Source organism: Trichechus manatus, unplaced genomic scaffold (genome assembly GCF_000243295.1).
Source record: "Trichechus manatus latirostris isolate Lorelei unplaced genomic scaffold, TriManLat1.0 scaffold00225, whole genome shotgun sequence".
NCBI lineage: Eukaryota > Metazoa > Chordata > Mammalia > Sirenia > Trichechidae > Trichechus > Trichechus manatus.
In genome coordinates this window covers 1,591,318-1,605,215 of record NW_004444161.1, presented here as the reverse complement: position 1 = coordinate 1,605,215, position 13,898 = coordinate 1,591,318, and positions in this window count along the sequence as shown.

Genomic DNA, 13,898 nt, shown 5'->3' with positions numbered 1-13,898 from the left:
TTTCCAAGGAGCACCTGGTGGATTTAAACTGCCGGCCTTTTGCTTAGCAGCTGTAGCTCTTAACCACTACACCATCAGGTTTTCCGATATATATATATACTGAGATATATCAAAATATACCTATATCTATATATATATATATGTCTTAGGCTGGGTTCTCTAGAGAAGCAAAACCAGTAAAGTGTATAAATATATATAGAGAGAGAGATTATATCAAGGAAACAGCTCACGCAATTGTAGAGGCTAGAACGTCCCAAGTCCGTGGATCAGGGTAGAGGACTCTCCCAAGTCACACAGCTGCAGAAGCTGGCAAGCCCCAGATCGGAAGGTCAGAGAGCAGGGCTCCTACTCACAGGCTGTACAGATCAACGAATCCCAGGTTCGGCAGATAAGCTGACAGCTCAAATCCCAAGAACGGGAGGTGAGACGACAGGAAGGAGCCGCAGGATCCAGAGAGAGCAAAAAGCCAGAACGTCTGCTTATATACAGATACGGGCCACACCCCCAAGGAGACTTCCTTTCATCTGATTGGCTACTCACAGTATATTCAATCATGGGAGTGATTACATAAAAACACGGAGAATCATGGCCCAGCCAAGTTGACACACAATCCTAACCATCACAATATATGAATCAAAGATGACAGTGGGATATTGAGTTTTCATCGTTTTCCTTATAATTTTACATATTTTAGAAATAATTCGCATAAAATTAATTCATGATATTGTTTGGTTCTTGCTGTTAAAATTTATAATTTATTTCCTGCAAAATGTGACCCAATCAATTCATGTATGTATGTATGGTTTAGTTATGTATCAGTTTTACATGAACTTTACTAAAGTCAAGAATTGTGGCTATGCCTCCTTTACACACAATACAGTACTTTTAAAAAGATTGACTGAAACACTCATTGATTGCATATTGCACACTAGGACCTTTTCTCTGATGGCACTGGTGGGTCAGTGGTACAATTCTCACCTTCTGTGAGGGAGACCCATTTCAATTCCTGACCCACGCACCTCATGTGCAACCATCGCCCATGTGCAGTGGAGGCTTTCCTGTTGGTATTATTCTGAAGAGGTTTCAGTGGAGCTTCCAGACTAAGACGGACTAGGTAGAAAGGCCTGGTGATCTACTTCTGAAAAATTAGTCAGTGAAAACCCTACTGATAACAATGGTCGGATTCACAACTGATCACAGGGATGGTGTAGGGCTGGACAACATTTTGTTCCATTGTGCCTGGGGTCTCCTTGAGTCGGGAGCTACTCCACAGCAGTCCAACAACAGGATCTTTTCTAGGCCCTGTGGATAGAAAGATAATTGGGAGAGGGTCTTAGCCATTTTGGAGCTCGCCTATTAGTAGGGGAGACAGGTAGCTTAGCAAGCACGTTTCAAAAGAGCATGATACATGCCTTCCTAGACTCAGAGAAGAAGCACACACAGCACATAGGAGAGATGATTGATCACTGGGAAGTAGGAAGGATTCGTAAAGTGAGCGACATGTAAATTCTTACTGCCAGGTTTAAAGTACCTCTTCAATAAATGTTTCATAATTACCATATTTCATTATTTTTTATTTTATAAATCTTCACATGTAGGGTGGGTATTCCTTGCTTTAAGTGTAATTCAGTCAAGGTTGGAATCAGAGTTTGAGGGATCTCAAGCTTATACAATCTGAGGAGCCCTCTAAGTACAAGAGCCCTGGTGGCATTCTAGTTAATTAAGTGCTATAGCTGTTAACCAGAAGGGCTGGTAGTTCAAATCCACCAGCTGCCCCTTGGAAACCCTATGGGGCAGTTCTAATCTGCCTTATAAGGTCACTATGAGTCCGACTTGACAGCAATGGGTTTTTTCTTTAAGTAAAAGCATACAAAATTATGAATGCAAAATTCAGTACCCACTGCGGTGGAGTCGATTCAGACTCATAGTGACCCTATAGGACAGAGTAGAACAGCCCCATGTGGTTTCCAAGGCTGTAAATCTTTACGGAAGCATCTTTCTCCTGCGCAGGGCTGGTGGGTTTGAACTGCTGACCTCTCGGTTAGCAGCCAAGTGCTTAACCACTGCCCCACCAGGGCAAAACTAGGTACAGCCCTTGAAAAGGATCTGTCCAAGTGAGGGACAGGTTCATGGGCATGTAACCAGCACAGTCAAACAGAGCCCCATGCTCAGAAGGGCCCTTCTCCCTGTGCCCTGCACCACCCCACCTTGGGGTTTAATCTCTGTAATCACCATCGTGAATTTCTTAATAATTTTATCTTTGAGTCTGTGTTTTATAAATGAAGTCTACTGGAAAAATGGAGTAGGAGGTGGGGCTTGGAGCCCCAGATTACTCCAGCTAGTGCACAAGGCCGTGGGCCTCGCACAGCAGCCCTGCTTCTCTGTCGCATCCTCCTCTCCACCCTCCCCTCCAGCAGCAGTCTGATCAGCAAGCACCATCCCGGGAGTGTTGGTCTGGTCTGCAGGCTCCTCCCCACCCTGCCCTCACACTCAGTCACAGGGCAGGGCACTGGGCCCCTGTAAAGGTCTGCATTCAGCTTGTAAAAAACCCCGTGTCCATTAAACAGCATTAATAAGAAAACATCATGACAGGTCCAGAGAGACACTGTGGAAGAAAGGAAAAATAATTTTTTTTCCCGCTTTTTGAACAGCTGGCCCCACATTGTCATTTTTCACTGGGCCCAATAATTACATAGTCGGCTCTGACGGACAACCCAGAATGCCCCCATCATAAACCCCCTCTCCCTTCTATCAGTAACAACTATCCTGATTTATGGTACTCACTGCCACAGTTTTCATTATAATTTTACCACATAATTATTCAACTCTAAAAATATTTTTTTTAGTTTTGCCTGTTCTTGAGCTTTACATAAGTAGAACCACGTACTCTGTTGATTTCCCTGGCTTAATTCACTCTTTGTGAGATTGTACTTGTTGCATATAGCATAACTTAATCTTTTCATTATCGTAAATATTCCTCTGTATGAATAAACTACAGTTTCGTTATCTATTCTCTTGTTGATGGAAGGAGCCCCTGGTAGAACAACAGTTAAACGCTCGGCTGTTAACAAAAAGGAGGTTTGAACCCACCAGCTGCTCCCAGGGAAACACCTGGGGATCTGCTCCTGTAAAGATTACAGCCTAGGAAACCCCTATGGGGGCAGGTCTACTGTCACACACGGGTAAGAACAACAACCATTGCTGATAGACATATGGGTTGGTTCCAGTTTAGGGCTATTGAAAGCAATGTTGCCATGGGCATTTGTACATGTACCCTGATACGTATGTGCTTGCAGTTTTGCAGAGCCCTGGTGGCACAGTGGTTAAGGGCTGGACTGCTAACCAAAAAAAAAAAAAGGTTGGCAGTTGGAATCCACCTGCCACTCCTTGGAAACCCTACAGGGCAGTTTTACTCTGTCCTGTAGGGTCTCTATGAGCCAGAATGGATTCAACGACAGCGGGTTTGGTTTGTGTGTGTGTGTGTGCGCAGTTCAGTAGGACATGCGTTTATGAACAGAATTGCTGAGTCAGGGTATGTGTAGCTTCAACTTTCATAGATAGGTCCTAACTTTTTACACTTCTACAAGCAGTGTATGAGACTTCCATCTTTTCCTGCAATTTGTATTTTTATGCCTTTTTTTTTTCTTTTAACAATCTAATGGGTATGTATGGTATCTCATGGTGGCTTTAATTTGAGTTTTCCTGATTACTCATAGGGTATATGTTAATAGGAAGTTCCTATTCAGGGTTTTTTTTGTTTTTTTTGTTTTGCCTGTTTTACCATTGAGTGTGTCTTTTGCTATTGATTTGTGGTAGTTCTTTATATATTCTGAGTAAGAGCCCTTTGACAATTCTACTATTGCAAATATCTTTTCCTACTCTATAGTTTGCCTTTTTACACTGTAGTGGTGACTTGTGATTAAATAAGTCTTTATTTTAATGTAGGGAACATACATCAATCTTTTCTTATATAGCTGGAGATTGTTATGATTTAAGTAATAGTTCCTTATCCCTAAGTAGGTATTATTCTATATTATCTTCTCAAAGCTTCATTGTTTTGCCTTTCCCATTTAGGATTATGACTGATTTTTCTGTATAGTAGGAGGTAGAGGTCGAATTTCATTTTTTTTTTTTTCCATATGGTACCCATTTGGCCAAGCACCATTTACCGGAAAACCCATCCATACTCTTATCCTTCTACAGTGTCATCCACATCCTTCTACAAAATAGCTTTTGTCATCAATCAATATGTGGGTCTGTGTTTTCAAGAGTCTTGGTTTTTCTTGGCCCTTTGCATTTCCTTATGAATTTTAGAATGAGCTTGTTAAATTCTACCAAAAAGAAAAACCAAACAAATAAACAATAACAACAACAAAATACCCTACATAGGACGACACAACAGAGTGGACCCGAACAATAATAATGTATCAGTACTGTTTTATCAGTTGTAACAAATGTACGATGTGAATGCAAGATGTTAACAATAAGAGAAACTGTGCGCAGGGGAGAAAGGGAGTACATGGGAAGTCTCTGTTCTTCCTGCCCAATTTTTTTGTAAACTAAAACGCCTCTAAAAAACCAAGTCTATTTTAAAAAAGCAAAAACAAAACAAAACCTCTATTGGGATTCTGTTCGACATTACATTGTATTCATACATTAACCTGGGAGAAAATAGACATCTTTACAATACTGAGTCTTCCATTCCATGCACATGAAATGTCTTTCAAATTCAGTTAGGTCTTCTATGTCTCTTAATGGAAACCCTGGTGGTGTAGTGGTTAAGAGCTAAGGCTGCTAACCAAAAGGTCAGCAGTTTGAATCCACCAGGTGCTCCTTGGTAAACTGCATGGGGCAGTTCTACTCTGTCCTACAGAGTCGCTATGAGTTGGAATCGACTTGACAGTAATGGTTTTTCTTTTTTTTTTTTTTTTTTTAATGTCTCTTAATAGAATTTTATTTATCAGTTTTTGAGAAGTCTTGCATATCTATTATTGGGTTTATTTATACGTACTTGATGTTTTTGATTCTATTATAAGCAGTATCTTTTTTTATATTTCATTTTTTTCTTTGTTGCCAATATAGATATTAAGCTGATTTTTAACAATAATTTTTATATCCAGAAATATTGCTAAAATTTCCTATTTGTAATAATTTATCTGTATATTCATTTGGATCGTCAAGGCACCCAATCATATCATTTGCATGTATAGAGTTGTTTTTTTTTTCATTTCTAATTCATATTATTTTCTTTCTCGCTCTACTGTATGGCTAGGACTCCAGAACAACGTTGAAATGAAGTAGTATTAGCATGCATCCTTTTCTTGTCCCAGTCTCATCCTATCCATTTAATCATCAAATTCTTCCTCTGCCGAAGTCACCCTTTGATGATGATTCACATGAGACACAAATACCTTCACTTCTTTGGCCCATTCAGAGAGACGTATTCACATGTCTTCCCGATACTTCCTTGTCACCAATTTTCCTATCATATTCTTTCCAAGTCCTTGACCATCCAGCCAAACCATTGGCCACAGCGATGAATCTATACAATCCCACATCTGGCCATCTCTCCTCCCAAGCAAAATGAACCACCAGGTGCACTGCTCACTGGGAGGATTTCTCTTCACCACTGTCCTTCAGGGAGTTCCCAGAAAGGGGCTGTAGTGCTGCCACTGTCCACTCCAAGGGGTGCCTGCATATTGCACAGAACCATCTGTAAACCAGGTCCGAGTTTTCTCTTCCTCAGTCAACTGATCATAAGGAACTCCCCATGCGGCCATAGTTGCAGATTGGGAGAAGGAAGGTAATGTGACAGGAGTGGGGACCATGAGCACTTGGGCCACTTCTTCATGTAGCTAACTTGTGCCTTTGGGTCCTGCTCAAGCCCGATCTCATGTATACTACTTCAATTTAATAATGGAGCGCTGCTGTGCGCATCTGACTTTATGATTTTGTGGGTCAGAGAACACCAAGTTCATGACAGGCAGCTCAGGCAGCATAGCGATTCGGTAGCCCAGGGTTAAGCATTCAGTCTCCACTAAGGCCCAGTAACAAGCCAAAAGCTGTTTCTCAAAAGAGAGTAGTTATCTGCAGAGGATGGCAGAGCTTTGCTCCCAAATCCTAAGGATCTGCACTGTGATTCTCCAATAGAGGCCTGCCAAAGACTTCAAACAGCATCTCCGTCTGCTACGGACACTTCAGGAACCATTGGGTCAGCTGGATCATACAGCCCAAGCGGCAGAGAGGCTTGCACGGCAGCTGAACCTGTTGCAGAGCCTTCTCTTGTTCTGGGCCCTACTCAAAACTAGGAGCTTTTTTAGTCACTCCATAAATAGGACAGAGTTACACATTCACATGAGAGGTATCTTCCCTCCAAAATCCGAAGAGGGCCACCAGGCATTGTGCCTCCTCTGTAGTTGTAGAAGGGCCAGATGTAACAACTTATTCTTCATGTTAAAAGCAATATCTTGACACAGCCCACAAGACTGGACCCCTAGGAATTTCACTGAGGTGGAAGATGCTTAAATTTTTGTCAGATTAATTTCCCACCCTCTATCACACAAATAGCGCAGTGGTTAAAGCACTTGACTGCTAACCTAAAGGTTGGTAGTTCAAACCCACCAGTCACTCCAAGGGAGACAGATGTGGCAGCCTGCTTCTGTAAAGATTTACAGCCTTGGTTACTGCATGGGGCAGTTCCACTCTGTCCTATAGGGTCACTATGAGTTGAAATCAACTTGACTGCAGTGGGTTCAGTTTTTTTTTTTTTTTTTTAGCACACAAATTTCTTAAATAAGTTTAGGGTTATTGATAGTTTCTTCCTTACTAGGTCCAATCAGCATAATGTCATCAATGTAGTGGACCAGTGTGACATCTTATGGAAGGGAAAGGCAAGCGGATTAAATTATGACTTAGGGCTGGAGAGTTGATATGCCCCTGAAGTAGGACCAAAAAAAAAAAAAAAAACCAAACCCATTGCCATCGAGTCAATTCCGACTCATAGTGAGGACAGTGAAGGTGTATTGCTGGCCTTGCCAGCTGAAGGCAAACTGCTTCTGGTGTTCCTTCGTAACCGGAATTGAGAAAAAGACATTAGCCAGATCAATAGCTGCATACCAGGTATTAGGAGATGTATTAATTTGCTAAAGAAATGAAACCACATCAGGAACAGCAGCTGTAATTGGAGTCACCATCCGGTTAATTTTTCGATAATCCACTGTCATACTCCAAGATCCATTTGTTTTTTGTCTGGTATTAATATAGTTGCACCCTCTGTCTTTTACTAATTGTTTGCATAACACATTTTTTCATTGTTTTACTTTCAGCCTTTCTGTATCCTGGTGTTTTAGATGTGTCTCTGTAGCACATGGTTTTGGTTTTTGTCTCTTGTCACTGCTGGTGTTGGCTCGTGCTACCTTGACTCTTGTATGTCATTACCTTTGTTTGCTGTTCACTTTATTTGAAAAATTAATTACAGAAATAATTTGAAGCACTGAATGATGTTATGTTCCTACAGAGAGAATTTACCAATCCTTCTACTAGGTACTTACGTGCGCCAATAGTCCTGAACCAATGCTTGAGGATTTCTGAGACAACTAAATGATTCTAATATATATTATTCCAACCTTGGGAATACGTTCCTTGAGAGTTCTAGCCCATAATGGGAGTGCTTTGCTAGGGTTACCATCTTTAATGCATTTTGGATTCCAACTCTAAAGCCAAGGAAATTGAAAATACTCTGCTCTTCCTCTTACCTCCTACCTTAAGTTACCTGATACAACTAGTACTATTCATGTTAAAACAACATTCTTATACTGTCCAGGGTCCAACATTTTGCTCAGTATGTCTTTGCTGCTTCCATCTTGACTTTCCTTCTCACCAGAGCATGAAGCATACAAAAAGCAGATGTCATTCCCAGGAAATGCTGAAACTTACTCCTACAAAATTATTTGTGGCTGACCACCAAGATAGAATGGTATTAGCCTTCTGTAAGAAATTGAGTAGTGATATCAGCAAGATAGTGGCGTATGCAGCTTCCAGCTCCCAGAAATACCAATAAACCAGCAGAAACTGGCAAAAACAACTTTGTCAGAAGTCTGGAAACAAGTCAGTGGTCTACACAACTAAGCAAATGCTGAATCAAAACAAAGACTACTTAAACTGTAAGAAATTGGCATATTTAAACCTGAGCAGACTGCATTGAGCAGAGCACACTTGATTCTTAATTTCTTGTGTGTGTCCCTGGGTCAGCAGCAGTCTTAAACCTGCAATAGTCTGCATTCTCAGAGTCCCGTCCTTGTCTCTGGATTGAGCAAAGCAGACTTTGTTTGCAATTTAATGTGTGTATCTGTTCTAACCTGTCTGGGGACAACCTGAAAGGCCGAAGCAAGGAGCTCATCCCTGTCCGGCCTATCTCAGAGCTCATACAGGAAAGAAAGTTGCAGGCATTAACCAAAAGCTGAAACTGCCTACAGTTACCTGCTGCTAAATAGTGCAATTGAGGCATAAGGACTGGAAGGACAAACTGGAGAAAGCTTCTTTGGGTAATTAGGGTATTTGAAATACTTGTGTATATGGGGGAATTTAGAAAGCCACTCAAATGCCTAGAGAAATACATATACTCAGAAAATACCTGAGCAGATCCTTCACCTTCATTTTGCTCTTGTCCCTATTCTTTCACCTTGGGCTAATCTTGAGGCTCAGTGCCCCAGCGTTGAGGTTAGTGTTGAAGGAGTGCCCCAGCACAGAGCCAATCTGCAAAGATTAAGAGAGATTTTGTTTGTTTGTTTTGCTCTCTGTCAAAACACCAGCTGAACACAAGCTAAGGAAGGACACTTTAGTGATCACACACATCCAAAAGGTGGTTTTTGCAAAAATAATTAGAAGAAGTCACAAAACAGACAACTACAACCTTCAACAATTAACAAAACACTCCCTGGGAAAGGAGCAGGACCAGGCAGTGTTTTGTTCTGTTGTACATGGGGTCACTATTAGTCGGAGCCAACTTGATGGTACCTAACAACAACGACAGAAATAATGCATCTTGACTCATATCAAACAGTATTGGTCCAGTGACCCATCTTTGCTGTTACTACCGTGCCAGAACTTATGTCTAACACAAGATTCAATAAACTGACCGAGAACATACCCTGCAAAGACAATTCAAAAACTATTGCCAAAGGACAACCTGGTTCCAACTGGCTTCACAAATTGTACCCTATTATCAATGCTCTGAATAGCTGCCTAAAGGAAGTATATGTGCCATCAAGTGTCATGTCAGTCGATGAAAGCAAGGTGCCATTCAAGGACTGTACATCAATAAAGTAGTACATGCCAGTGAGGCCCATCAAGCGATGCTATAAAGTTTGGTGCTTGACTGACTCACAAACTGGCTTTGTAAGTAGATTTGAAATCTAAACAGGAAAAAAAAAAAAAAAGACATGGACAAAGACTCATCTCTCTTCCTTGGTGAGAGCGTTGTACTTGGACTTTGTCACTCATACACAACCATTCTTATAGGCTAATTACCTTCAACAAATTTTCTTCCTATAAACCAAAAGAAACAAATCCGTTGCCATTGAGTCAATTCTGAACCATAGTGATCCTAGAGGGCAGAGTGGAACTGCTCTATAGGGTTTCCAAGGAGCAAACTTTCTTCCCATAGCTTAATGAAAACCATGCATGACAAGGGACTGTATGCTGTAGGGACAGTGGGAGCAAGTTAAAAGAGCCTACCAGGAATGACGAGGAAACATAACTTACAGCAGGGAGAATCTCTGTTTCCTATGAAGGGATGTGTGGCAGCACTAAAGTCACAGGACAATTTTTGATATAGTCTATTTTGATAATTATAAACAGTTTCATCCTTTTGATGTACACACAAATGATTTTTTTGTGCAAAATTTATGGTGCACCAAAGAGAAAAGGAAGTTCAATAAAATAGGCTTTGCTAAGGGTCTCATGTAAGTCTTTCCTTTCTTTCTGTGCTTTTTATGTATTTACTCAGCAGTCTTGTTTGCATCTAAAGCAAAACTGGCTTCAGCATCTTTCCAGTCTTCATGTTTCAACCAAACTTGAGCATACCCTGGGCTCATTGGCATATGCACTAACTGGTATAAATCAGTCATCCCAGGTTAGTCAGCTTTGGTGAGAATTTAAAATTTAGCAAATTTATAGGGATCCTTCCACAAATAGGGTTGCTATGAGTCAAAATCAACTTGACGGCAATGGGGTTTTTTTGGTCTACATATTTGGAAAATCTTTACTAATTCCATGTAATTCAGTGCAAGTCCAAGGAACAAAGGACATACTAGTTTCTTTGGGGTTTTCTGTAGTGCCTACCCCTGGAGGTGCAGGGCGAATTTTAAAGGGCATTTCAGGAACAGGTTTGGGTTTAACTTCTGAAGGTTCATAGGATAATAAGGAAGTTTAGATAAGGTATTTTAGGAGGAATAGAATGCTATGGAAGGGTAAAGAGGGGTGGCTACTGAAGGGGCAGAGAGAGAAGGGACCATTGCCGGGAAGGCAGCTGGTGAGATTGCAGAGCTCTGACCTTGCAATTCTTTCATTTGTTTAGCCTATTTGGAGATGATTTCCTGCAGGGAAGCGTATTGACTGTTCTGATGTCTCTTGGAAGCTTCCAAGTATCAGTGAAAAAAAGACCTTCCATTGTATTTGTTTTATTCAGGAGCCTCTAGCTTCTAATTTACTGTGCAGAAAAGTTAGCTCATTTAAATCAAATGATCCCCACAATGGCCGTTGGTCTTCTAGATTTCACTTGGTAAGTGCATGTCAGCCGTCATTATAGAAAACTGAATCAGGGCCATAATGCTTAGTCATACGAGGTGCAGGAGTCCCTGAAGGGGGTCCTGCATCAGTTTGGGATGTGGCATTCCCCATCTTACTCAGAAATTTACAAGTATTAAACCCTGAATGCATGCAAAATTTATGGTGCACCAAAGAGAAAAGGAAGTTCAATAAAATAGGCTGGCCATTAGATGACATCCTTACCAAATTTAATTTGGCAGTGAACACAGCATGATGCTGGGGAGAACAGAAAATGAAAGCAAAGTGAAAGGACAGGCAATAAATCTCTCAAACAGCTGTCTTTGCAATATTTGGAGGCTTGATTCAAGAAAGCTTCATTTAGGTGATCCCTTAGAGTCCAAGAAAATGACTGAGCGCAAGAGGCTCACTCTTGGTTCTGTAAGCACTGGGTCCGTGGCTTCTCAGGAATGTAGAAGATAAAGCACCTTCAAATCCCGCCAACTACACCAAAAAATGGCGTACAGTAATGATTCATACTCTGTTTAAAATAAAATCAAGAGATTTATCGAGAAAAAAGGCAACTTGAGCTGGGGATACAAAGAACTCCCACAAAGTGATTGGAAGTTACAAACTTAGATTATCATAAAGCAGGATCATTAGAAGCAGGGGCTCAAAAGACATTGGTTTATCAGGGGTATGTGGGCATTCTGGATTGGTGGTTTACAGTTAAGCTCTTTGTTCCAAGTTTTTAATATCTGGAGCATACAACTTAGAATATTTGATTCTCCTGATGATACATTGACTCTTTTATGAAATGCTCTTTTTACTTCTAGTAATACGTGGGCTCAAACATAGCAACAATTGTCAAGTTGGTGCAAGCCTGTGCAGTGTTTCATTCTGTTGTACGTAGGGTCGCTATGAGTCAGAACTGACACAAATTCAAGTTTGTCTGATATTAGAATACTTGTTTTTATGGTGTATCTCTTGTAAACAACATATGATTGAGTTTTGCTTTTGTATCCAGTCTGACAATCTTTGTCTTTAAACTGAACTATTTAGTATACTTATTAAAGATATTCGAATTTAAAGCTACCATTTTTGCATTTGTTCCACCTGTTCTGTATGTCCATTTTCTCCTATATTAGCTTGTTCTTACAGTTTTTTGAATTAAACATTTTATTTTCAGATAATTGTAGATTGTCATGCTGTTGTAAAAAATATTACAGAGAGATCCCATGTACCCTTTACCCAGTTTCCTCCAATGGTGTACAGGTTTTTGTGTGAATATAAATCTTCATTTCCTGGGGTTAATGCCCAGAAGTGTAATTGCTGGGTTGTATAGTATTGCACATTTAGTTTTTTAAGAAACTGCCAACTGCTTTCCAGAGTGGTTGTACCATTTTCCATTCCTTCAAGCAATGTATGAGTGATCCAGTTTCTCTGCATCCTTGCCAGCATTTGGTGTTATCATTATTTTTTATTTTTAGCCATTATGATAGGTGTGTAGTAATACTGGTTTTAGGTGTTTAGTTATTGTGGTTTAAATTCACGTTTCCCTAATGGCCAATGAAATGGACTGACACAGTGGCTGCAACAATGGGCTCAGGTAAGACCAGGCAGTGTTTTGCTCTGTTGTACGTAGGGCCCCTATGAGTTGGAACTGACTCGATGCCGCCTCACAACAATGGCTCATGATATTGAACATCTTTTTATTTATTATTTGCCATCTGTGTATCCTCATCAGAGAACTGTCTCTTCTTGTCTGTTCATTTTCTAATTGGATTGTCTTTTAACTGTTTAGTTTCAGAGTTCTTTATATATTATGAATATTAGTCCTTTGTCAGATAGATAGGTGATTTATAAATATTTTCTACCCACTCTGTAACTTGTCTTTTCATCCTTTTAACAATGCCTTTCACAGAGCAAATATTTCTAATTTCGATGAAGTCCAATTTATCAGTTTTACCTTTTATAGATTGTGCTTTTGTTATTAAAAATAAGAACTCTGCCTAGCACTAGATCCAAAGAACATTTTCTCCTCTGTTTTTGTTTCAAAGTTTTACATTTAAGTCCATGATCCATTTTGAATTAATTTCTGTGTAAGATGTGAGTCTTAGGTTGAGGGGTTTTTTTTTTCCCCCTGCGTATGGGTGTACTATCGCTCCAGCACCACTTGTTGAAATGGCAATCTTTACTCCATTGGATTTCTTTTTCACCTTTGTGAAAAATCAGTTGTGTAAGTCTTTCTGGGTTCTCTTTTCTGTTCTGTTGACCTATGTGTCTATCTCTCTGTCAATACTACACAGTCTTGATTACTGTAGCTATACAGTAAGACTTGAAATTGGGTAGATTGATTTTATTCATTTTAAAAATCGCTTTGGCTATTCTACTTCCTTCATTTTTACATATAAATTTTAGAATAATCTTGTCTACATCTAGAACACTCTTTCTGGAATTTTGATGGGAACTGTATTAAACCTGAATATCAATTTGGGGAAAATTGCTATTTTTACTAGGTTAAGTCTTCCAATGCATAATATGGCATTTCTCTCCACTTGTTTGGATATTGTTTGATTTCTTTCATCAGCGTTTCATAGTTTTCAATATGTAAGTCCTGTACATGCCTTTTTAGATTTACACCTAAGTATTTCATTTTTGGGATGACTATAAATGGGAGTCCTTGAGTGTTGCAAACAGTTAATGCGCTCAGTTGATAACTGAAAGGTTGGGGGTTCAAGTCTATCCAGAGGCACCTTGAAAGAAAGGCCTGGCAATCTACTTCTGAAAAATCAGTCACTGAAAACCCTGTTGAGTTCAGTTCTACTCTGACACATATGGAGTTGCCGTGAGTTGGAATTGACTTGACAGCAATTGGTGTAAACAGTATTGTATTTTTAATTTGTGTCCACTTAATTTCCAGTATATAAAAATACAATTGATTTTTGTATATTTATCTTGTATTCTGTGACCTTTTCAACTCACTTACTAGTTATAGGAGGGTTTTTTTTTTTTTTTTTGTAGATTCCTTCAGATTTTCTATATAGACAAACATGTCATATGCATATATGGTAGTTTTATTTCTTCCTTTCCAGTCTGTATGCCTTTTTCCTTTTCTTGCCTATTGCACACAA